This window comes from Chiloscyllium punctatum, chromosome 13 (genome assembly GCF_047496795.1).
Source record: "Chiloscyllium punctatum isolate Juve2018m chromosome 13, sChiPun1.3, whole genome shotgun sequence".
Lineage (NCBI taxonomy): Eukaryota > Metazoa > Chordata > Chondrichthyes > Orectolobiformes > Hemiscylliidae > Chiloscyllium > Chiloscyllium punctatum.
Genome location: NC_092751.1, coordinates 32,183,362 through 32,207,478, shown reverse-complemented (window position 1 = coordinate 32,207,478; position 24,117 = coordinate 32,183,362). Strand labels below are relative to the sequence as shown.

The following is a 24,117-nucleotide window of genomic DNA, read 5'->3' as shown; positions in this document are numbered from 1 at the left end:
GTAAATGGAACTGCATTGCATTTCACTACGAGAGCAGATTTCTTGAAGCAAACTCGAAGGCAGGTTTGCAGATGGGAAAGCAAGCAAGTAAGCTCCGTTCTTGTCCATGCAAAAGTCCGCAGTTAAAGAACAAAGCAGTTTCTGCCCAGTTTCGAACTGGGGACCTTTCGCGTGTTAGGCGAACGTGATGACCACTACACTACAGAAACAGGCCTCTGCCGCCTCTGCTGGGGCTCAGTGGCATCCAGCACTGAATGTTGAAGCCATTCTTCCTTTCACATTTCGTCTGTTCGACTGCTCACGGGAAAGGTAGTATTGTGAAACACTGCAGAAACGAACGACATCCTTACTTTTGCTCCGACTGACCATACTCCGTGAAAGTTTCCCAGATTCTCAGTTGAGGATTTCTGCAGCTGGAAGTTACCTCGGAAACCCTGTTAATTCGTAATGTATTGAGCGAATCGCAAAACAGAAAGCATTTAACACGGAACACAAACAAAACTGGAAAACCAAATGCATTTTCAGACACAGCGAGCATGAATGCTAAATGTGAGACAGTCCGGGGGCATGAGCCATAAAGTAATCACTCAACTAACAACAGGGCAATTCCAAACTACGCTTTCAAACATACTGGAGCCTGAGTGCACCACCACTTCCCAGACAATGCTGCAAAGTGACAAAGAAAGAACATAATAAGAATGGGCCATAAAAAGTGAATTTCACCAATCGCAGTCTCGATTAGATTACCTTTCCCTTCCGATGTCTCCAGGACGGAAATGAAGAAAGTGGGAGAAATTCAATAACGTATGACATTGGAATCGATTGGAACGATTTTCCCATTGGCCAGAAAACCGAATGTCGGCGAGTCGAGTCACCGTAGGACTCTGTTTCGCAACAGCGATGAAATAACAGTCTCCATTCGGTTCCAGTAAAAGCTGAACTTGGCTGGAACAGAAAGCAACAGCAGAGATGCTAGCGATTTTCCGCGCGCAGACACTTTGGAAAATTCGCCACTTTCACACACCGGGAAGCAAATCCATTTATCATCTGTTTTAAACAGGAATGCAGCAGGGATCGAAGCAGCGTTTCAACAAGCACTGCTGATGGAGCGGTGCAGAGGAAATGGCAGCGGTGGGATTCGAACCCACGCCTTTGTCGAGACTGGAGCCTTAATGCAGCGCCTTAGACCGCTCGGCCACACTACCAACACGCCCAAGTCGTCATTTTCTTGCAATTCCAATTGTGCTCCTGCATAACAACAGATGCAAACTCACGTGAAAAGGGTTCTATGATCCCTCTCCGACTCGAACAGCTGCTCGGATGTGCCCGTCTGCAATATCAATTTCTCAGCAGATAATGAAAGCCCATCAATCCAGACAAAAATCACTGGTAAGCTGAGTCTATCTTCTCAGACTGGATTCAGCTACAAATGTATCTGTGAGTGCGTGAAAATATATGATCGGTTATGATTGGGTCAAATTACCATCAGCTGCTTGACATTCCTGCAATTCGTATTCTTGCTTTGCTAAATGATTTCACGCATTGCTCGAAACAGGACAACTTTCACGTTTACACGGAACATGAAACACACTGGACTAATGGGAAAATGCACAAAGCTGAGCAGGCCGTGTCCCAAATCATACCGAGCAGCATAGTTTCAGTCACTGTGTCTGTTTTGCAGAATAAGGTTCCCAAAGAAAGTTCCACCCTAAAACCGGAGGTCGCATTCCAATCCGAGAACGACAGATTGCATCGTGAGGAAGGTCTGACCTGGGGGCCGGTTCGAGATGCCACTTTCCTTGCCTTTTACCTACACCGTGCAATTTACTGCAGAGATGTTCACACCTGGACATGAGCCTCATGGATACCAACTGAGTTGGAAACCTGTGTGAGAATCGATGAGAAGCGACTCAATAAAGTTTAACAAATTCCATGGTGCTTTTTAGAAATGCAGTTTCTTTTCACCTCAATCTAAAAGGCAGTTTCTGAACATAGGAACAGAAGTCAAAAGCTAATTACCTCACCCCACCCCCACTCCGGAAGAGGTGCTAACTGCCCTTGATTGCTTTTTGTTCACGATGTGAAGAGCTCACACGCCTGAGTCACCTTCACGTCTCTGGTTGCTGAGTGAATCACAAAGAAGGAGTTTCACCAGAGCTGCAACTGCCACACTTCCCCAGTCGCCCTCCCGTTTACATTTTCCTGCTCGTCAGTGAAAACCAAAGAAAACCAAACGGATGCGATGTCATTCTGTAGTCTCTCTGTCGATTCCTCCGTTTCAGTTCCAACGTGGCTTAGATCTCGGGGCGCACCTTAATACTAGCGACGCTATGAAAGCACAGGTCCAGAGGTTCCTCTGAGAGTGTAATTTCTTTCATTGCTGTTGCTGATTGAATGAGCCACTAACGTGCGAACTGCTCCAAAACATGATTCAGGATCTCTGGTGCCAATTCTCGCACGTTGAATAACGACAGACACCTTCCAAATGAGGTCTTTCAGAGACGACTTTGGGATACATTTGACAGAGAGATTAGCTCAGGAATCCGTGGTGCATTGTGACACCAGCGATTCGGCTTCTTCCCTGTCTTTGAACCGGGCCGCCTGCGCAAGGAATGCAAATGCGGTAATGCTTTTCGTGGAAGGATCAGAAGGGGGTAACTACACTCTCAAACAAAATGGCATATGATCAGAGCCAGGTTGGAGAAAAACTTTACAATGCCTTGCACTGTTAGTAAATGGAACTGCATTGCATTTCACTACGAGAGCAGATTTCTTGAAGCAAACTCGAAGGCAGGTTTGCAGATGGGAAAGCAAGCAAGTAAGCTCCGTTCTTGTCCATGCAAAAGTCCGCAGTTAAAGAACAAAGCAGTTTCTGCCCAGTTTCGAACTGGGGACCTTTCGCGTGTTAGGCGAACGTGATGACCACTACACTACAGAAACAGGCCTCTGCCGCCTCTGCTGGGGCTCAGTGGCATCCAGCACTGAATGTTGAAGCCATTCTTCCTTTCACATTTCGTCTGTTCGACTGCTCACGGGAAAGGTAGTATTGTGAAACACTGCAGAAACGAACGACATCCTTACTTTTGCTCCGACTGACCATACTCCGTGAAAGTTTCCCAGATTCTCAGTTGAGGATTTCTGCAGCTGGAAGTTACCTCGGAAACCCTGTTAATTCGTAATGTATTGAGCGAATCGCAAAACAGAAAGCATTTAACACGGAACACAAACAAAACTGGAAAACCAAATGCATTTTCAGACACAGCGAGCATGAATGCTAAATGTGAGACAGTCCGGGGGCATGAGCCATAAAGTAATCACTCAACTAACAACAGGGCAATTCCAAACTACGCTTTCAAACATACTGGAGCCTGAGTGCACCACCACTTCCCAGACAATGCTGCAAAGTGACAAAGAAAGAACATAATAAGAATGGGCCATAAAAAGTGAATTTCACCAATCGCAGTCTCGATTAGATTACCTTTCCCTTCCGATGTCTCCAGGACGGAAATGAAGAAAGTGGGAGAAATTCAATAACGTATGACATTGGAATCGATTGGAACGATTTTCCCATTGGCCAGAAAACCGAATGTCGGCGAGTCGAGTCACCGTAGGACTCTGTTTCGCAACAGCGATGAAATAACAGTCTCCATTCGGTTCCAGTAAAAGCTGAACTTGGCTGGAACAGAAAGCAACAGCAGAGATGCTAGCGATTTTCCGCGCGCAGACACTTTGGAAAATTCGCCACTTTCACACACCGGGAAGCAAATCCATTTTAAACAGAAATGCAGCAGGGATCGAAACAGCGTTTCAACAAGCTGTGCTGATGGAGCTGTTCAGAGGAAATGGCAGCGGTGGGATTCGACTCTGTCGAGACTGGAGCCTTAATCCAGCGCCTTAGACCGCTCGGCCACACTACCAACACGCCCAAGTCGTCATTTTCTTGCAATTCCAATTGTGCTCCTGCATAACAACAGATGCAAACTCACGTGAAAAGGGTTCTATGATCCCTCTCCGACTCGAACAGCTGCTCGGATGTGCCCGTCTGCAATATCAATTTCTCAGCAGATAATGAAAGCCCATCAATCCAGACAAAAATCACTGGTAAGCTGAGTCTATCTTCTCAGACTGGATTCAGCTACAAATGTATCTGTGAGTGCGTGAGAATATATGATCGGTTATGATTGGGTCAAATTACCATCAGCTGCTTGACATTCCTGCAATTCGTATTCTTGCTTTGCTAAATGATTTCACGCATTGCTCGAAACAGGACAACTTTCACGTTTACACGGAACATGAAACACACTGGACTAATGGGAAAATGCACAAAGCTGAGCAGGCCGTGTCCCAAATCATACCGAGCAGCATAGTTTCAGTCACTGTGTCTGTTTTGCAGAATAAGGTTCCCAAAGAAAGTTCCACCCTAAAACCGGAGGTCGCATTCCAATCCGAGAACGACAGATTGCATCGTGAGGAAGGTCTGACCTGGGGGCCGGTTCGAGATGCCACTTTCCTTGCCTTTTACCTTCACCGTGCAATTTGCTGCAGAGATGTTCACACCTGGACATGAGCCTCATGGATACCAACTGAGTTGGAAACCTGTGTGAGAATCGATGAGAAGCGACTCAATAAAGTTTAACAAATTCCATGGTGCTTTTTAGAAATGCAGTTTCTTTTCACCTCAATCTAAAAGGCAGTTTCTGAACATAGGAACAGAAGTCAAAAGGTAATTACCTCACCCCACCCCCACTCCGGAAGAGGTGCTAACTGCCCTTGATTGCTTTTTGTTCACGATGTGAAGAGCTCACACGCCTGAGTCACCTTCACGTCTCTGGTTGCTGAGTGAATCACAAAGAAGGAGTTTCACCAGAGCTGCAACTGCCACACTTCCCCAGTCGCCCTCCCGTTTACATTTTCCTGCTCGTCAGTGAAAACCAAAGAAAACCAAACGGATGCGATGTCATTCTGTAGTCTCTCTGTCGATTCCTCCGTTTCAGTTCCAACGTGGCTTAGATCTCGGGGCGCACCTTAATACTAGCGACGCTATGAAAGCACAGGTCCAGAGGTTCCTCTGAGAGTGTAATTTCTTTCATTGCTGTTGCTGATTGAATGAGCCACTAACGTGCGAACTGCTCCAAAACATGATTCAGGATCTCTGGTGCCAATTCTCGCACGTTGAATAACGACAGACACCTTCCAAATGAGGTCTTTCAGAGACGACTTTGGGATACATTTGACAGACAGATTAGCTCAGGAATCCGTGGTGCATTGTGACACCAGCGATTCGGCTTCTTCCCTGTCTTTGAACCGGGCCGCCTGCGCAAGGAATGCAAATGCGGTAATGCTTTTCGTGGAAGGATCAGAAGGGGGTAACTACACTCTCAAACAAAATGGCATATGATCAGAGCCAGGTTGGAGAAAAACTTTACAATGCCTTGCACTGTTAGTAAATGGAACTGCATTGCATTTCACTACGAGAGCAGATTTCTTGAAGCAAACTCGAAGGCAGGTTTGCAGATGGGAAAGCAAGCAAGTAAGCTCCGTTCTTGTCCATGCAAAAGTCCGCAGTTAAAGAACAAAGCAGTTTCTGCCCAGTTTCGAACTGGGGACCTTTCGCGTGTTAGGCGAACGTGATGACCACTACACTACAGAAACAGGCCTCTGCCGCCTCTGCTGGGGCTCAGTGGCATCCAGCACTGAATGTTGAAGCCATTCTTCCTTTCACATTTCGTCTGTTCGACTGCTCACGGGAAAGGTAGTATTGTGAAACACTGCAGAAACGAACGACATCCTTACTTTTGCTCCGACTGACCATACTCCGTGAAAGTTTCCCAGATTCTCAGTTGAGGATTTCTGCAGCTGGAAGTTACCTCGGAAACCCTGTTAATTCGTAATGTATTGAGCGAATCGCAAAACAGAAAGCATTTAACACGGAACACAAACAAAACTGGAAAACCAAATGCATTTTCAGACACAGCGAGCATGAATGCTAAATGTGAGACAGTCCGGGGGCATGAGCCATAAAGTAATCACTCAACTAACAACAGGGCAATTCCAAACTACGCTTTCAAACATACTGGAGCCTGAGTGCACCACCACTTCCCAGACAATGCTGCAAAGTGACAAAGAAAGAACATAATAAGAATGGGCCATAAAAAGTGAATTTCACCAATCGCAGTCTCGATTAGATTACCTTTCCCTTCCGATGTCTCCAGGACGGAAATGAAGAAAGTGGGAGAAATTCAATAACGTATGACATTGGAATCGATTGGAACGATTTTCCCATTGGCCAGAAAACCGAATGTCGGCGAGTCGAGTCACCGTAGGACTCTGTTTCGCAACAGCGATGAAATAACAGTCTCCATTCGGTTCCAGTAAAAGCTGAACTTGGCTGGAACAGAAAGCAACAGCAGAGATGCTAGCGATTTTCCGCGCGCAGACACTTTGGAAAATTCGCCACTTTCACACACCGGGAAGCAAATCCATTTATCATCTGTTTTAAACAGGAATGCAGCAGGGATCGAAGCAGCGTTTCAACAAGCACTGCTGATGGAGCGGTGCAGAGGAAATGGCAGCGGTGGGATTCGAACCCACGCCTTTGTCGAGACTGGAGCCTTAATGCAGCGCCTTAGACCGCTCGGCCACACTACCAACACGCCCAAGTCGTCATTTTCTTGCAATTCCAATTGTGCTCCTGCATAACAACAGATGCAAACTCACGTGAAAAGGGTTCTATGATCCCTCTCCGACTCGAACAGCTGCTCGGATGTGCCCGTCTGCAATATCAATTTCTCAGCAGATAATGAAAGCCCATCAATCCAGACAAAAATCACTGGTAAGCTGAGTCTATCTTCTCAGACTGGATTCAGCTACAAATGTATCTGTGAGTGCGTGAAAATATATGATCGGTTATGATTGGGTCAAATTACCATCAGCTGCTTGACATTCCTGCAATTCGTATTCTTGCTTTGCTAAATGATTTCACGCATTGCTCGAAACAGGACAACTTTCACGTTTACACGGAACATGAAACACACTGGACTAATGGGAAAATGCACAAAGCTGAGCAGGCCGTGTCCCAAATCATACCGAGCAGCATAGTTTCAGTCACTGTGTCTGTTTTGCAGAATAAGGTTCCCAAAGAAAGTTCCACCCTAAAACCGGAGGTCGCATTCCAATCCGAGAACGACAGATTGCATCGTGAGGAAGGTCTGACCTGGGGGCCGGTTCGAGATGCCACTTTCCTTGCCTTTTACCTACACCGTGCAATTTACTGCAGAGATGTTCACACCTGGACATGAGCCTCATGGATACCAACTGAGTTGGAAACCTGTGTGAGAATCGATGAGAAGCGACTCAATAAAGTTTAACAAATTCCATGGTGCTTTTTAGAAATGCAGTTTCTTTTCACCTCAATCTAAAAGGCAGTTTCTGAACATAGGAACAGAAGTCAAAAGCTAATTACCTCACCCCACCCCCACTCCGGAAGAGGTGCTAACTGCCCTTGATTGCTTTTTGTTCACGATGTGAAGAGCTCACACGCCTGAGTCACCTTCACGTCTCTGGTTGCTGAGTGAATCACAAAGAAGGAGTTTCACCAGAGCTGCAACTGCCACACTTCCCCAGTCGCCCTCCCGTTTACATTTTCCTGCTCGTCAGTGAAAACCAAAGAAAACCAAACGGATGCGATGTCATTCTGTAGTCTCTCTGTCGATTCCTCCGTTTCAGTTCCAACGTGGCTTAGATCTCGGGGCGCACCTTAATACTAGCGACGCTATGAAAGCACAGGTCCAGAGGTTCCTCTGAGAGTGTAATTTCTTTCATTGCTGTTGCTGATTGAATGAGCCACTAACGTGCGAACTGCTCCAAAACATGATTCAGGATCTCTGGTGCCAATTCTCGCACGTTGAATAACGACAGACACCTTCCAAATGAGGTCTTTCAGAGACGACTTTGGGATACATTTGACAGAGAGATTAGCTCAGGAATCCGTGGTGCATTGTGACACCAGCGATTCGGCTTCTTCCCTGTCTTTGAACCGGGCCGCCTGCGCAAGGAATGCAAATGCGGTAATGCTTTTCGTGGAAGGATCAGAAGGGGGTAACTACACTCTCAAACAAAATGGCATATGATCAGAGCCAGGTTGGAGAAAAACTTTACAATGCCTTGCACTGTTAGTAAATGGAACTGCATTGCATTTCACGACGAGAGCAGATTTCTTGAAGCAAACTCGAAGGCAGGTTTGCAGATGGGAAAGCAAGCAAGTAAGCTCCGTTCTTGTCCATGCAAAAGTCCGCAGTTAAAGAACAAAGCAGTTTCTGCCCAGTTTCGAACTGGGGACCTTTCGCGTGTTAGGCGAACGTGATGACCACTACACTACAGAAACAGGCCTCTGCCGCCTCTGCTGGGGCTCAGTGGCATCCAGCACTGAATGTTGAAGCCATTCTTCCTTTCACATTTCGTCTGTTCGACTGCTCACGGGAAAGGTAGTATTGTGAAACACTGCAGAAACGAACGACATCCTTACTTTTGCTCCGACTGACCATACTCCGTGAAAGTTTCCCAGATTGTCAGTTGAGGATTTCTGCAGCTGGAAGTTACCTCGGAAACCCTGTTAATTCGTAATGTATTGAGCGAATCGCAAAACAGAAAGCATTTAACACGGAACACAAACAAAACTGGAAAACCAAATGCATTTTCAGACACAGCGAGCATGAATGCTAAATGTGAGACAGTCCGGGGGCATGAGCCATAAAGTAATCACTCAACTAACAACAGGGCAATTCCAAACTACGCTTTCAAACATACTGGAGCCTGAGTGCACCACCACTTCCCAGACAATGCTGCAAAGTGACAAAGAAAGAACATAATAAGAATGGGCCATAAAAAGTGAATTTCACCAATCGCAGTCTCGATTAGATTACCTTTCCCTTCCGATGTCTCCAGGACAGAAATGAAGAAAGTGGTAGAAATTCAATAACGTATGACATTGGAATCGATTGGAACGATTTTCCCATTGGCCAGAAAACCGAATGTCGGCGAGTCGAGTCACCGTAGGACTCTGTTTCGCAACAGCGATGAAATAACAGTCTCCATTCGGTTCCAGTAAAAGCTGAACTTGGCTGGAACAGAAAGCAACAGCAGAGATGCTAGCGATTTTCCGCGCGCAGACACTTGGGAAAATTCGCCACTTTCACACACCGGGAAGCAAATCCATTTATCATCTGTTTTAAACAGGAATGCAGCAGGGATCGAAGCAGCGTTTCAACAAGCACTGCTGATGGAGCGGTGCAGAGGAAATGGCAGCGGTGGGATTCGAACCCACGCCTTTGTCGAGACTGGAGCCTTAATGCAGCGCCTTAGACCGCTCGGCCACACTACCAACACGCCCAAGTCGTCATTTTCTTGCAATTCCAATTGTGCTCCTGCATAACAACAGATGCAAACTCACGTGAAAAGGGTTCTATGATCCCTCTCCGACTCGAACAGCTGCTCGGATGTGCCCGTCTGCAATATCAATTTCTCAGCAGATAATGAAAGCCCATCAATCCAGACAAAAATCACTGGTAAGCTGAGTCTATCTTCTCAGACTGGATTCAGCTACAAATGTATCTGTGAGTGCGTGAAAATATATGATCGGTTATGATTGGGTCAAATTACCATCAGCTGCTTGACATTCCTGCAATTCGTATTCTTGCTTTGCTAAATGATTTCACGCATTGCTCGAAACAGGACAACTTTCACGTTTACACGGAACATGAAACACACTGGACTAATGGGAAAATGCACAAAGCTGAGCAGGCCGTGTCCCAAATCATACCGAGCAGCATAGTTTCAGTCACTGTGTCTGTTTTGCAGAATAAGGTTCCCAAAGAAAGTTCCACCCTAAAACCGGAGGTCGCATTCCAATCCGAGAACGACAGATTGCATCGTGAGGAAGGTCTGACCTGGGGGCCGGTTCGAGATGCCACTTTCCTTGCCTTTTACCTACACCGTGCAATTTACTGCAGAGATGTTCACACCTGGACATGAGCCTCATGGATACCAACTGAGTTGGAAACCTGTGTGAGAATCGATGAGAAGCGACTCAATAAAGTTTAACAAATTCCATGGTGCTTTTTAGAAATGCAGTTTCTTTTCACCTCAATCTAAAAGGCAGTTTCTGAACATAGGAACAGAAGTCAAAAGCTAATTACCTCACCCCACCCCCACTCCGGAAGAGGTGCTAACTGCCCTTGATTGCTTTTTGTTCACGATGTGAAGAGCTCACACGCCTGAGTCACCTTCACGTCTCTGGTTGCTGAGTGAATCACAAAGAAGGAGTTTCACCAGAGCTGCAACTGCCACACTTCCCCAGTCGCCCTCCCGTTTACATTTTCCTGCTCGTCAGTGAAAACCAAAGAAAACCAAACGGATGCGATGTCATTCTGTAGTCTCTCTGTCGATTCCTCCGTTTCAGTTCCAACGTGGCTTAGATCTCGGGGCGCACCTTAATACTAGCGACGCTATGAAAGCACAGGTCCAGAGGTTCCTCTGAGAGTGTAATTTCTTTCATTGCTGTTGCTGATTGAATGAGCCACTAACGTGCGAACTGCTCCAAAACATGATTCAGGATCTCTGGTGCCAATTCTCGCACGTTGAATAACGACAGACACCTTCCAAATGAGGTCTTTCAGAGACGACTTTGGGATACATTTGACAGAGAGATTAGCTCAGGAATCCGTGGTGCATTGTGACACCAGCGATTCGGCTTCTTCCCTGTCTTTGAACCGGGCCGCCTGCGCAAGGAATGCAAATGCGGTAATGCTTTTCGTGGAAGGATCAGAAGGGGGTAACTACACTCTCAAACAAAATGGCATATGATCAGAGCCAGGTTGGAGAAAAACTTTACAATGCCTTGCACTGTTAGTAAATGGAACTGCATTGCATTTCACTACGAGAGCAGATTTCTTGAAGCAAACTCGAAGGCAGGTTTGCAGATGGGAAAGCAAGCAAGTAAGCTCCGTTCTTGTCCATGCAAAAGTCCGCAGTTAAAGAACAAAGCAGTTTCTGCCCAGTTTCGAACTGGGGACCTTTCGCGTGTTAGGCGAACGTGATGACCACTACACTACAGAAACAGGCCTCTGCCGCCTCTGCTGGGGCTCAGTGGCATCCAGCACTGAATGTTGAAGCCATTCTTCCTTTCACATTTCGTCTGTTCGACTGCTCACGGGAAAGGTAGTATTGTGAAACACTGCAGAAACGAACGACATCCTTACTTTTGCTCCGACTGACCATACTCCGTGAAAGTTTCCCAGATTCTCAGTTGAGGATTTCTGCAGCTGGAAGTTACCTCGGAAACCCTGTTAATTCGTAATGTATTGAGCGAATCGCAAAACAGAAAGCATTTAACACGGAACACAAACAAAACTGGAAAACCAAATGCATTTTCAGACACAGCGAGCATGAATGCTAAATGTGAGACAGTCCGGGGGCATGAGCCATAAAGTAATCACTCAACTAACAACAGGGCAATTCCAAACTACGCTTTCAAACATACTGGAGCCTGAGTGCACCACCACTTCCCAGACAATGCTGCAAAGTGACAAAGAAAGAACATAATAAGAATGGGCCATAAAAAGTGAATTTCACCAATCGCAGTCTCGATTAGATTACCTTTCCCTTCCGATGTCTCCAGGACGGAAATGAAGAAAGTGGGAGAAATTCAATAACGTATGACATTGGAATCGATTGGAACGATTTTCCCATTGGCCAGAAAACCGAATGTCGGCGAGTCGAGTCACCGTAGGACTCTGTTTCGCAACAGCGATGAAATAACAGTCTCCATTCGGTTCCAGTAAAAGCTGAACTTGGCTGGAACAGAAAGCAACAGCAGAGATGCTAGCGATTTTCCGCGCGCAGACACTTTGGAAAATTCGCCACTTTCACACACCGGGAAGCAAATCCATTTTAAACAGAAATGCAGCAGGGATCGAAACAGCGTTTCAACAAGCTGTGCTGATGGAGCTGTTCAGAGGAAATGGCAGCGGTGGGATTCGACTCTGTCGAGACTGGAGCCTTAATCCAGCGCCTTAGACCGCTCGGCCACACTACCAACACGCCCAAGTCGTCATTTTCTTGCAATTCCAATTGTGCTCCTGCATAACAACAGATGCAAACTCACGTGAAAAGGGTTCTATGATCCCTCTCCGACTCGAACAGCTGCTCGGATGTGCCCGTCTGCAATATCAATTTCTCAGCAGATAATGAAAGCCCATCAATCCAGACAAAAATCACTGGTAAGCTGAGTCTATCTTCTCAGACTGGATTCAGCTACAAATGTATCTGTGAGTGCGTGAGAATATATGATCGGTTATGATTGGGTCAAATTACCATCAGCTGCTTGACATTCCTGCAATTCGTATTCTTGCTTTGCTAAATGATTTCACGCATTGCTCGAAACAGGACAACTTTCACGTTTACACGGAACATGAAACACACTGGACTAATGGGAAAATGCACAAAGCTGAGCAGGCCGTGTCCCAAATCATACCGAGCAGCATAGTTTCAGTCACTGTGTCTGTTTTGCAGAATAAGGTTCCCAAAGAAAGTTCCACCCTAAAACCGGAGGTCGCATTCCAATCCGAGAACGACAGATTGCATCGTGAGGAAGGTCTGACCTGGGGGCCGGTTCGAGATGCCACTTTCCTTGCCTTTTACCTTCACCGTGCAATTTGCTGCAGAGATGTTCACACCTGGACATGAGCCTCATGGATACCAACTGAGTTGGAAACCTGTGTGAGAATCGATGAGAAGCGACTCAATAAAGTTTAACAAATTCCATGGTGCTTTTTAGAAATGCAGTTTCTTTTCACCTCAATCTAAAAGGCAGTTTCTGAACATAGGAACAGAAGTCAAAAGGTAATTACCTCACCCCACCCCCACTCCGGAAGAGGTGCTAACTGCCCTTGATTGCTTTTTGTTCACGATGTGAAGAGCTCACACGCCTGAGTCACCTTCACGTCTCTGGTTGCTGAGTGAATCACAAAGAAGGAGTTTCACCAGAGCTGCAACTGCCACACTTCCCCAGTCGCCCTCCCGTTTACATTTTCCTGCTCGTCAGTGAAAACCAAAGAAAACCAAACGGATGCGATGTCATTCTGTAGTCTCTCTGTCGATTCCTCCGTTTCAGTTCCAACGTGGCTTAGATCTCGGGGCGCACCTTAATACTAGCGACGCTATGAAAGCACAGGTCCAGAGGTTCCTCTGAGAGTGTAATTTCTTTCATTGCTGTTGCTGATTGAATGAGCCACTAACGTGCGAACTGCTCCAAAACATGATTCAGGATCTCTGGTGCCAATTCTCGCACGTTGAATAACGACAGACACCTTCCAAATGAGGTCTTTCAGAGACGACTTTGGGATACATTTGACAGACAGATTAGCTCAGGAATCCGTGGTGCATTGTGACACCAGCGATTCGGCTTCTTCCCTGTCTTTGAACCGGGCCGCCTGCGCAAGGAATGCAAATGCGGTAATGCTTTTCGTGGAAGGATCAGAAGGGGGTAACTACACTCTCAAACAAAATGGCATATGATCAGAGCCAGGTTGGAGAAAAACTTTACAATGCCTTGCACTGTTAGTAAATGGAACTGCATTGCATTTCACTACGAGAGCAGATTTCTTGAAGCAAACTCGAAGGCAGGTTTGCAGATGGGAAAGCAAGCAAGTAAGCTCCGTTCTTGTCCATGCAAAAGTCCGCAGTTAAAGAACAAAGCAGTTTCTGCCCAGTTTCGAACTGGGGACCTTTCGCGTGTTAGGCGAACGTGATGACCACTACACTACAGAAACAGGCCTCTGCCGCCTCTGCTGGGGCTCAGTGGCATCCAGCACTGAATGTTGAAGCCATTCTTCCTTTCACATTTCGTCTGTTCGACTGCTCACGGGAAAGGTAGTATTGTGAAACACTGCAGAAACGAACGACATCCTTACTTTTGCTCCGACTGACCATACTCCGTGAAAGTTTCCCAGATTCTCAGTTGAGGATTTCTGCAGCTGGAAGTTACCTCGGAAACCCTGTTAATTCGTAATGTATTGAGCGAATCGCAAAACAGAAAGCATTTAACACGGAACACAAACAAAACTGGAAAACCAAATGCATTTTCAGACACAGCGAGCATGAATGCTAAATGTGAGACAGTCCGGGGGCATGAGCCATAAAGTAATCACTCAACTAACAACAGGGCAATTCCAAACTACGCTTTCAAACATACTGGAGCCTGAGTGCACCACCACTTCCCAGACAATGCTGCAAAGTGACAAAGAAAGAACATAATAAGAATGGGCCATAAAAAGTGAATTTCACCAATCGCAGTCTCGATTAGATTACCTTTCCCTTCCGATGTCTCCAGGACGGAAATGAAGAAAGTGGGAGAAATTCAATAACGTATGACATTGGAATCGATTGGAACGATTTTCCCATTGGCCAGAAAACCGAATGTCGGCGAGTCGAGTCACCGTAGGACTCTGTTTCGCAACAGCGATGAAATAACAGTCTCCATTCGGTTCCAGTAAAAGCTGAACTTGGCTGGAACAGAAAGCAACAGCAGAGATGCTAGCGATTTTCCGCGCGCAGACACTTTGGAAAATTCGCCACTTTCACACACCGGGAAGCAAATCCATTTATCATCTGTTTTAAACAGGAATGCAGCAGGGATCGAAGCAGCGTTTCAACAAGCACTGCTGATGGAGCGGTGCAGAGGAAATGGCAGCGGTGGGATTCGAACCCACGCCTTTGTCGAGACTGGAGCCTTAATGCAGCGCCTTAGACCGCTCGGCCACACTACCAACACGCCCAAGTCGTCATTTTCTTGCAATTCCAATTGTGCTCCTGCATAACAACAGATGCAAACTCACGTGAAAAGGGTTCTATGATCCCTCTCCGACTCGAACAGCTGCTCGGATGTGCCCGTCTGCAATATCAATTTCTCAGCAGATAATGAAAGCCCATCAATCCAGACAAAAATCACTGGTAAGCTGAGTCTATCTTCTCAGACTGGATTCAGCTACAAATGTATCTGTGAGTGCGTGAAAATATATGATCGGTTATGATTGGGTCAAATTACCATCAGCTGCTTGACATTCCTGCAATTCGTATTCTTGCTTTGCTAAATGATTTCACGCATTGCTCGAAACAGGACAACTTTCACGTTTACACGGAACATGAAACACACTGGACTAATGGGAAAATGCACAAAGCTGAGCAGGCCGTGTCCCAAATCATACCGAGCAGCATAGTTTCAGTCACTGTGTCTGTTTTGCAGAATAAGGTTCCCAAAGAAAGTTCCACCCTAAAACCGGAGGTCGCATTCCAATCCGAGAACGACAGATTGCATCGTGAGGAAGGTCTGACCTGGGGGCCGGTTCGAGATGCCACTTTCCTTGCCTTTTACCTACACCGTGCAATTTACTGCAGAGATGTTCACACCTGGACATGAGCCTCATGGATACCAACTGAGTTGGAAACCTGTGTGAGAATCGATGAGAAGCGACTCAATAAAGTTTAACAAATTCCATGGTGCTTTTTAGAAATGCAGTTTCTTTTCACCTCAATCTAAAAGGCAGTTTCTGAACATAGGAACAGAAGTCAAAAGGTAATTACCTCACCCCACCCCCACTCCGGAAGAGGTGCTAACTGCCCTTGATTGCTTTTTGTTCACGATGTGAAGAGCTCACACGCCTGAGTCACCTTCACGTCTCTGGTTGCTGAGTGAATCACAAAGAAGGAGTTTCACCAGAGCTGCAACTGCCACACTTCCCCAGTCGCCCTCCCGTTTACATTTTCCTGCTCGTCAGTGAAAACCAAAGAAAACCAAACGGATGCGATGTCATTCTGTAGTCTCTCTGTCGATTCCTCCGTTTCAGTTCCAACGTGGCTTAGATCTCGGGGCGCACCTTAATACTAGCGACGCTATGAAAGCACAGGTCCAGAGGTTCCTCTGAGAGTGTAATTTCTTTCATTGCTGTTGCTGATTGAATGAGCCACTAACGTGCGAACTGCTCCAAAACATGATTCAGGATCTCTGGTGCCAATTCTCGCACGTTGAATAACGACAGACACCTTCCAAATGAGGTCTTTCAGAGACGACTTTGGGATACATTTGACAGAGAGATTAGCTCAGGAATCCGTGGTGCATTGTGACACCAGCGATTCGGCTTCTTCCCTGTCTTTGAACCGGGCCGCCTGCGCAAGGAATGCAAATGCGGTAATGCTTTTCGTGGAAGGATCAGAAGGGGGTAACTACACTCTCAAACAAAATGGCATATGATCAGAGCCAGGTTGGAGAAAAACTTTACAATGCCTTGCACTGTTAGTAAATGGAACTGCATTGCATTTCACGACGAGAGCAGATTTCTTGAAGCAAACTCGAAGGCAGGTTTGCAGATGGGAAAGCAAGCAAGTAAGCTCCGTTCTTGTCCATGCAAAAGTCCGCAGTTAAAGAACAAAGCAGTTTCTGCCCAGTTTCGAACTGGGGACCTTTCGCGTGTTAGGCGAACGTGATGACCACTACACTACAGAAACAGGCCTCTGCCGCCTCTGCTGGGGCTCAGTGGCATCCAGCACTGAATGTTGAAGCCATTCTTCCTTTCACATTTCGTCTGTTCGACTGCTCACGGGAAAGGTAGTATTGTGAAACACTGCAGAAACGAACGACATCCTTACTTTTGCTCCGACTGACCATACTCCGTGAAAGTTTCCCAGATTGTCAGTTGAGGATTTCTGCAGCTGGAAGTTACCTCGGAAACCCTGTTAATTCGTAATGTATTGAGCGAATCGCAAAACAGAAAGCATTTAACATGGAACACAAACAAAACTGGAAAACCAAATGCATTTTCAGACACAGCGAGCATGAATGCTAAATGTGAGACAGTCCGGGGGCATGAGCCATAAAGTAATCACTCAACTAACAACAGGGCAATTCCAAACTACGCTTTCAAACATACTGGAGCCTGAGTGCACCACCACTTCCCAGACAATGCTGCAAAGTGACAAAGAAAGAACATAATAAGAATGGGCCATAAAAAGTGAATTTCACCAATCGCAGTCTCGATTAGATTACCTTTCCCTTCCGATGTCTCCAGGACGGAAATGAAGAAAGTGGGAGAAATTCAATAACGTATGACATTGGAATCGATTGGAACGATTTTCCCATTGGCCAGAAAACCGAATGTCGGCGAGTCGAGTCACCGTAGGACTCTGTTTCGCAACAGCGATGAAATAACAGTCTCCATTCGGTTCCAGTAAAAGCTGAGCTTGGCTGGAACAGAAAGCAACAGCAGAGATGCTAGCGATTTTCCGCGCGCAGACACTTGGGAAAATTCGCCACTTTCACACACCGGGAAGCAAATCCATTTATCATCTGTTTTAAACAGGAGTGCAGCAGGGATCGAAGCAGCGTTTCAACAAGCACTGCTGATGGAGCGGTGCAGAGGAAATGGCAGCGGTGGGATTCGAACCCACGCCTTTGCCGAGACTGGAGCCTTAATCCAGCGCCTTAGACCGCTCGGCCACACTACCAACACGCCCAAGTTGTCATTTTCTTGCAATTCCAATTGTGCTCCTGCATAACAACAGATGCAAACTCACGTGAAAAGGGTTCTATGATCCCTCTCCGACTCGAACAGCTGCTCGGATGTGCCCGTCTGCAATATCAATTTCTCAGCAGATAGTGAAAGCCCATCAATCCAGACAAAAATCACTGGTAAGCTGAGTCTATCTTCTCAGACTGGATTCAGCTACAAATGTATCTGTGAGTGCGTGAGAATATATGATCGGTTATGATTGGGTCAAATTACCATCAGCTGCTTGACATTCCTGCAATTCGTATTCTTGCTTTGCTAAATGATTTCACGCATTGCTCGAAACAGGACAACTTTCACGTTTACACGGAACATGAAACACACTGGACTAATGGGAAAATGCACAAAGCTGAGCAGGCCGTGTCCCAAATCATACCGAGCAGCATAGTTTCAGTCACTGTGTCTGTTTTGCAGAATAAGGTTCCCAAAGAAAGTTCCACCCTAAAACCGGAGGTCGCATTCCAATCCGAGAACGACAGATTGCATCGTGAGGAAGGTCTGACCTGGGGGCCGGTTCGAGATGCCACTTTCCTTGCCTTTTACCTTCACCGTGCAATTTGCTGCAGAGATGTTCACACCTGGACATGAGCCTCATGGATACCAACTGAGTTGGAAACCTGTGTGAGAATCGATGAGAAGCGACTCAATAAAGTTTAACAAATTCCATGGTGCTTTTTAGAAATGCAGTTTCTTTTCACCTCAATCTAAAAGGCAGTTTCTGAACATAGGAACAGAAGTCAAAAGGTAATTACCTCACCCCACCCCCACTCCGGAAGAGGTGCTAACTGCCCTTGATTGCTTTTTGTTCACGATGTGAAGAGCTCACACGCCTGAGTCACCTTCACGTCTCTGGTTGCTGAGTGAATCACAAAGAAGGAGTTTCACCAGAGCTGCAACTGCCACACTTCCCCAGTCGCCCTCCCGTTTACATTTTCCTGCTCGTCAGTGAAAACCAAAGAAAACCAAACGGATGCGATGTCATTCTGTAGTCTCTCTGTCGATTCCTCCGTTTCAGTTCCAACGTGGCTTAGATCTCGGGGCGCACCTTAATACTAGCGACGCTATGAAAGCACAGGTCCAGAGGTTCCTCTGAGAGTGTAATTTCTTTCATTGCTGTTGCTGATTGAATGAGCCACTAACGTGCGAACTGCTCCAAAACATGATTCAGGATCTCTGGTGCCAATTCTCGCACGTTGAATAACGACAGACACCTTCCAAATGAGGTCTTTCAGAGACGACTTTGGGATACATTTGACAGAGAGATTAGCTCAGGAATCCGTGGTGCATTGTGACACCAGCGATTCGGCTTCTTCCCTGTCTTTGAACCGGGCCGCCTGCGCAAGGAATGCAAATGCGGTAATGCTTTTCGTGGAAGGATCAGAAGGGGGTAACTACACTCTCAAACAAAATGGCATATGATCAGAGCCAGGTTGGAGAAAAACTTTACAATGCCTTGCACTGTTAGTAAATGGAACTGCATTGCATTTCACTACGAGAGCAGATTTCTTGAAGCAAACTCGAAGGCAGGTTTGCAGATGGGAAAGCAAGCAAGTAAGCTCCGTTCTTGTCCATGCAAAAGTCCGCAGTTAAAGAACAAAGCAGTTTCTGCCCAGTTTCGAACTGGGGACCTTTCGCGTGTTAGGCGAACGTGATGACCACTACACTACAGAAACAGGCCTCTGCCGCCTCTGCTGGGGCTCAGTGGCATCCAGCACTGAATGTTGAAGCCATTCTTCCTTTCACATTTCGTCTGTTCGACTGCTCACGGGAAAGGTAGTATTGTGAAACACTGCAGAAACGAACGACATCCTTACTTTTGCTCCGACTGACCATACTCCGTGAAAGTTTCCCAGATTCTCAGTTGAGGATTTCTGCAGCTGGAAGTTACCTCGGAAACCCTGTTAATTCGTAATGTATTGAGCGAATCGCAAAACAGAAAGCATTTAACACGGAACACAAACAAAACTGGAAAACCAAATGCATTTTCAGACACAGCGAGCATGAATGCTAAATGTGAGACAGTCCGGGGGCATGAGCCATAAAGTAATCACTCAACTAACAACAGGGCAATTCCAAACTACGCTTTCAAACATACTGGAGCCTGAGTGCACCACCACTTCCCAGACAATGCTGCAAAGTGACAAAGAAAGAACATAATAAGAATGGGCCATAAAAAGTGAATTTCACCAATCGCAGTCTCGATTAGATTACCTTTCCCTTCCGATGTCTCCAGGACAGAAATGAAGAAAGTGGTAGAAATTCAATAACGTATGACATTGGAATCGATTGGAACGATTTTCCCATTGGCCAGAAAACCGAATGTCGGCGAGTCGAGTCACCGTAGGACTCTGTTTCGCAACAGCGATGAAATAACAGTCTCCATTCGGTTCCAGTAAAAGCTGAACTTGGCTGGAACAGAAAGCAACAGCAGAGATGCTAGCGATTTTCCGCGCGCAGACACTTGGGAAAATTCGCCACTTTCACACACCGGGAAGCAAATCCATTTATCATCTGTTTTAAACAGGAGTGCAGCAGGGATCGAAGCAGCGTTTCAACAAGCACTGCTGATGGAGCGGTGCAGAGGAAATGGCAGCGGTGGGATTCGAACCCACGCCTTTGCCGAGACTGGAGCCTTAATCCAGCGCCTTAGACCGCTCGGCCACACTACCAGCACGCCCAAGTCGTCATTTTCTTGCAATTCCAATTGTGCTCCTGCATAACAACAGATGCAAACTCACGTGAAAAGGGTTCTATGATCCCTCTCCGACTCGAACAGCTGCTCGGATGTGCCCGTCTGCAATATCAATTTCTCAGCAGATAATGAAAGCCCATCAATCCAGACAAAAATCACTGGTAAGCTGAGTCTATCTTCTCAGACTGGATTCAGCTACAAATGTATCTGTGAGTGCGTGAGAATATATGATCGGTTATGATTGGGTCAAATTACCATCAGCTGCTTGACATTCCTGCAATTCGTATTCTTGCTTTGCTAAATGATTTCACGCATTGCTCGAAACAGGACAACTTTCACGTTTACACGGAACATGAAACACACTGGACTAATGGGAAAATGCACAAAGCTGAGCAGGCCGTGTCCCAAATCATACCGAGCAGCATAGTTTCAGTCACTGTGTCTGTTTTGCAGAATAAGGTTCCCAAAGAAAGTTCCACCCTAAAACCGGAGGTCGCATTCCAATCCGAGAACGACAGATTGCATCGTGAGGAAGGTCTGACCTGGGGGCCGGTTCGAGATGCCACTTTCCTTGCCTTTTACCTTCACCGTGCAATTTGCTGCAGAGATGTTCACACCTGGACATGAGCCTCATGGATACCAACTGAGTTGGAAACCTGTGTGAGAATCGATGAGAAGCGACTCAATAAAGTTTAACAAATTCCATGGTGCTTTTTAGAAATGCAGTTTCTTTTCACCTCAATCTAAAAGGCAGTTTCTGAACATAGGAACAGAAGTCAAAAGGTAATTACCTCACCCCACCCCCACTCCGGAAGAGGTGCTAACTGCCCTTGATTGCTTTTTGTTCACGATGTGAAGAGCTCACACGCCTGAGTCACCTTCACGTCTCTGGTTGCTGAGTGAATCACAAAGAAGGAGTTTCACCAGAGCTGCAACTGCCACACTTCCCCAGTCGCCCTCCCGTTTACATTTTCCTGCTCGTCAGTGAAAACCAAAGAAAACCAAACGGATGCGATGTCATTCTGTAGTCTCTCTGTCGATTCCTCCGTTTCAGTTCCAACGTGGCTTAGATCTCGGGGCGCACCTTAATACTAGCGACGCTATGAAAGCACAGGTCCAGAGGTTCCTCTGAGAGTGTAATTTCTTTCATTGCTGTTGCTGATTGAATGAGCCACTAACGTGCGAACTGCTCCAAAACATGATTCAGGATCTCTGGTGCCAATTCTCGCACGTTGAATAACGACAGACACCTTCCAAATGAGGTCTTTCAGAGACGACTTTGGGATACATTTGACAGACAGATTAGCTCAGGAATCCGTGGTGCATTGTGACACCAGCGATTCGGCTTCTTCCCTGTCTTTGAACCGGGCCGCCTGCGCAAGGAATGCAAATGCGGTAATGCTTTTCGTGGAAGGATCAGAAGGGGGTAACTACACTCTCAAACAAAATGGCATATGATCAGAGCCAGGTTGGAGAAAAACTTTACAATGCCTTGCACTGTTACTAAATGGAACTGCATTGCATTTCACTACGAGAGCAGATTTCTTGAAGCAAACTCGAAGGCAGGATTGCAGATGGGAAAGCAAGCAAGTAAGCTCCGTTCTTGTCCATGCAAAAGTCCGCAGTTAAAGAACAAAGCAGTTTCTGCCCAGTTTCGAACTGGGGACCTTTCGCGTGTTAGGCGAACGTGATGACCACTACACTACAGAAACAGGCCTCTGCCGCCTCTGCTGGGGCTCAGTGGCATCCAGCACTGAATGTTGAAGCCATTCTTGCTTTCACATTTCGTCTGTTCGACTGCTCACGGGAAAGGTAGTATTGTGAAACACTGCAGAAACGAACGACATCCTTACTTTTGCTCCGACTGACCATACTCCGTGAAAGTTTCCCAGATTCTCAGTTGAGGATTTCTGCAGCTGGAAGTTACCTCGGAAACCCTGTTAATTCGTAATGTATTGAGCGAATCGCAAAACAGAAAGCATTTAACACGGAACACAAACAAAACTGGAAAACCAAATGCATTTTCAGACACAGCGAGCATGAATGCTAAATGTGAGACAGTCCGGGGGCATGAGCCATAAAGTAATCACTCAACTAACAACAGGGCAATTCCAAACTACGCTTTCAAACATACTGGAGCCTGAGTGCACCACCACTTCCCAGACAATGCTGCAAAGTGACAAAGAAAGAACATAATAAGAATGGGCCATAAAAAGTGAATTTCACCAATCGCAGTCTCGATTAGATTACCTTTCCCTTCCGATGTCTCCAGGACAGAAATGAAGAAAGTGGTAGAAATTCAATAACGTATGACATTGGAATCGATTGGAACGATTTTCCCATTGGCCAGAAAACCGAATGTCGGCGAGTCGAGTCACCGTAGGACTCTGTTTCGCAACAGCGATGAAATAACAGTCTCCATTCGGTTCCAGTAAAAGCTGAACTTGGCTGGAACAGAAAGCAACAGCAGAGATGCTAGCGATTTTCCGCGCGCAGACACTTGGGTAAATTCGCCACTTTCACACACCGGGAAGCAAATCCATTTATCATCTGTTTTAAACAGGAATGCAGCAGGGATCGAAGCAGCGTTTCAACAAGCACTGCTGATGGAGCGGTGCAGAGGAAATGGCAGCGGTGGGATTCGAACCCACGCCTTTGTCGAGACTGGAGCCTTAATGCAGCGCCTTAGACCGCTCGGCCACACTACCAACACGCCCAAGTCGTCATTTTCTTGCAATTCCAATTGTGCTCCTGCATAACAACAGATGCAAACTCACGTGAAAAGGGTTCTATGATCCCTCTCCGACTCGAACAGCTGCTCGGATGTGCCCGTCTGCAATATCAATTTCTCAGCAGATAATGAAAGCCCATCAATCCAGACAAAAATCACTGGTAAGCTGAGTCTATCTTCTCAGACTGGATTCAGCTACAAATGTATCTGTGAGTGCGTGAAAATATATGATCGGTTATGATTGGGTCAAATTACCATCAGCTGCTTGACATTCCTGCAATTCGTATTCTTGCTTTGCTAAATGATTTCACGCATTGCTCGAAACAGGACAACTTTCACGTTTACACGGAACATGAAACACACTGGACTAATGGGAAAATGCACAAAGCTGAGCAGGCCGTGTCCCAAATCATACCGAGCAGCATAGTTTCAGTCACTGTGTCTGTTTTGCAGAATAAGGTTCCCAAAGAAAGTTCCACCCTAAAACCGGAGGTCGCATTCCAATCCGAGAACGACAGATTGCATCGTGAGGAAGGTCTGACCTGGGGGCCGGTTCGAGATGCCACTTTCCTTGCCTTTTACCTACACCGTGCAATTTACTGCAGAGATGTTCACACCTGGACATGAGCCTCATGGATACCAACTGAGTTGGAAACCTGTGTGAGAATCGATGAGAAGCGACTCAATAAAGTTTAACAAATTCCATGGTGCTTTTTAGAAATGCAGTTTCTTTTCACCTCAATCTAAAAGGCAGTTTCTGAACATAGGAACAGAAGTCAAAAGCTAATTACCTCACCCCACCCCCACTCCGGAAGAGGTGCTAACTGCCCTTGATTGCTTTTTGTTCACGATGTGAAGAGCTCACACGCCTGAGTCACCTTCACGTCTCTGGTTGCTGAGTGAATCACAAAGAAGGAGTTTCACCAGAGCTGCAACTGCCACACTTCCCCAGTCGCCCTCCCGTTTACATTTTCCTGCTCGTCAGTGAAAACCAAAGAAAACCAAACGGATGCGATGTCATTCTGTAGTCTCTCTGTCGATTCCTCCGTTTCAGTTCCAACGTGGCTTAGATCTCGGGG

The 24,117-nt window shown here is 46.4% G+C and overlaps 11 non-coding genes across 11 annotated transcripts; all 11 read right to left on the bottom strand.

Moving 5' to 3' along the window:
* Window positions 1-136: 136 nt before the first annotated feature.
* trnav-aac (transfer RNA valine (anticodon AAC)) lies at window positions 137-209 on the bottom strand. Its single transcript has one exon. It is a non-coding gene; the product is annotated as a tRNA-Val (tRNA).
* Window positions 210-2,867: 2,658 nt separating this feature from the next.
* On the bottom strand, window positions 2,868-2,940 carry trnav-aac (transfer RNA valine (anticodon AAC)). Its single transcript has one exon. It is a non-coding gene; the product is annotated as a tRNA-Val (tRNA).
* Window positions 2,941-5,579: 2,639 nt separating this feature from the next.
* Window positions 5,580-5,652, bottom strand: trnav-aac (transfer RNA valine (anticodon AAC)). The gene has a single exon. It is a non-coding gene; the product is annotated as a tRNA-Val (tRNA).
* A 2,658-nt stretch (window positions 5,653-8,310) lies between these two features.
* trnav-aac (transfer RNA valine (anticodon AAC)) lies at window positions 8,311-8,383 on the bottom strand. The gene has a single exon. It is a non-coding gene; the product is annotated as a tRNA-Val (tRNA).
* A 2,658-nt stretch (window positions 8,384-11,041) lies between these two features.
* On the bottom strand, window positions 11,042-11,114 carry trnav-aac (transfer RNA valine (anticodon AAC)). Its single transcript has one exon. It is a non-coding gene; the product is annotated as a tRNA-Val (tRNA).
* Window positions 11,115-13,753: 2,639 nt separating this feature from the next.
* Window positions 13,754-13,826, bottom strand: trnav-aac (transfer RNA valine (anticodon AAC)). Its single transcript has one exon. It is a non-coding gene; the product is annotated as a tRNA-Val (tRNA).
* Window positions 13,827-16,484: 2,658 nt separating this feature from the next.
* trnav-aac (transfer RNA valine (anticodon AAC)) lies at window positions 16,485-16,557 on the bottom strand. Its single transcript has one exon. It is a non-coding gene; the product is annotated as a tRNA-Val (tRNA).
* Window positions 16,558-17,471: 914 nt separating this feature from the next.
* Window positions 17,472-17,553, bottom strand: trnal-aag (transfer RNA leucine (anticodon AAG)). The gene has a single exon. It is a non-coding gene; the product is annotated as a tRNA-Leu (tRNA).
* A 1,662-nt stretch (window positions 17,554-19,215) lies between these two features.
* Window positions 19,216-19,288, bottom strand: trnav-aac (transfer RNA valine (anticodon AAC)). The gene has a single exon. It is a non-coding gene; the product is annotated as a tRNA-Val (tRNA).
* A 914-nt stretch (window positions 19,289-20,202) lies between these two features.
* On the bottom strand, window positions 20,203-20,284 carry trnal-aag (transfer RNA leucine (anticodon AAG)). The gene has a single exon. It is a non-coding gene; the product is annotated as a tRNA-Leu (tRNA).
* A 1,662-nt stretch (window positions 20,285-21,946) lies between these two features.
* On the bottom strand, window positions 21,947-22,019 carry trnav-aac (transfer RNA valine (anticodon AAC)). Its single transcript has one exon. It is a non-coding gene; the product is annotated as a tRNA-Val (tRNA).
* Window positions 22,020-24,117: the final 2,098 nt, after the last annotated feature.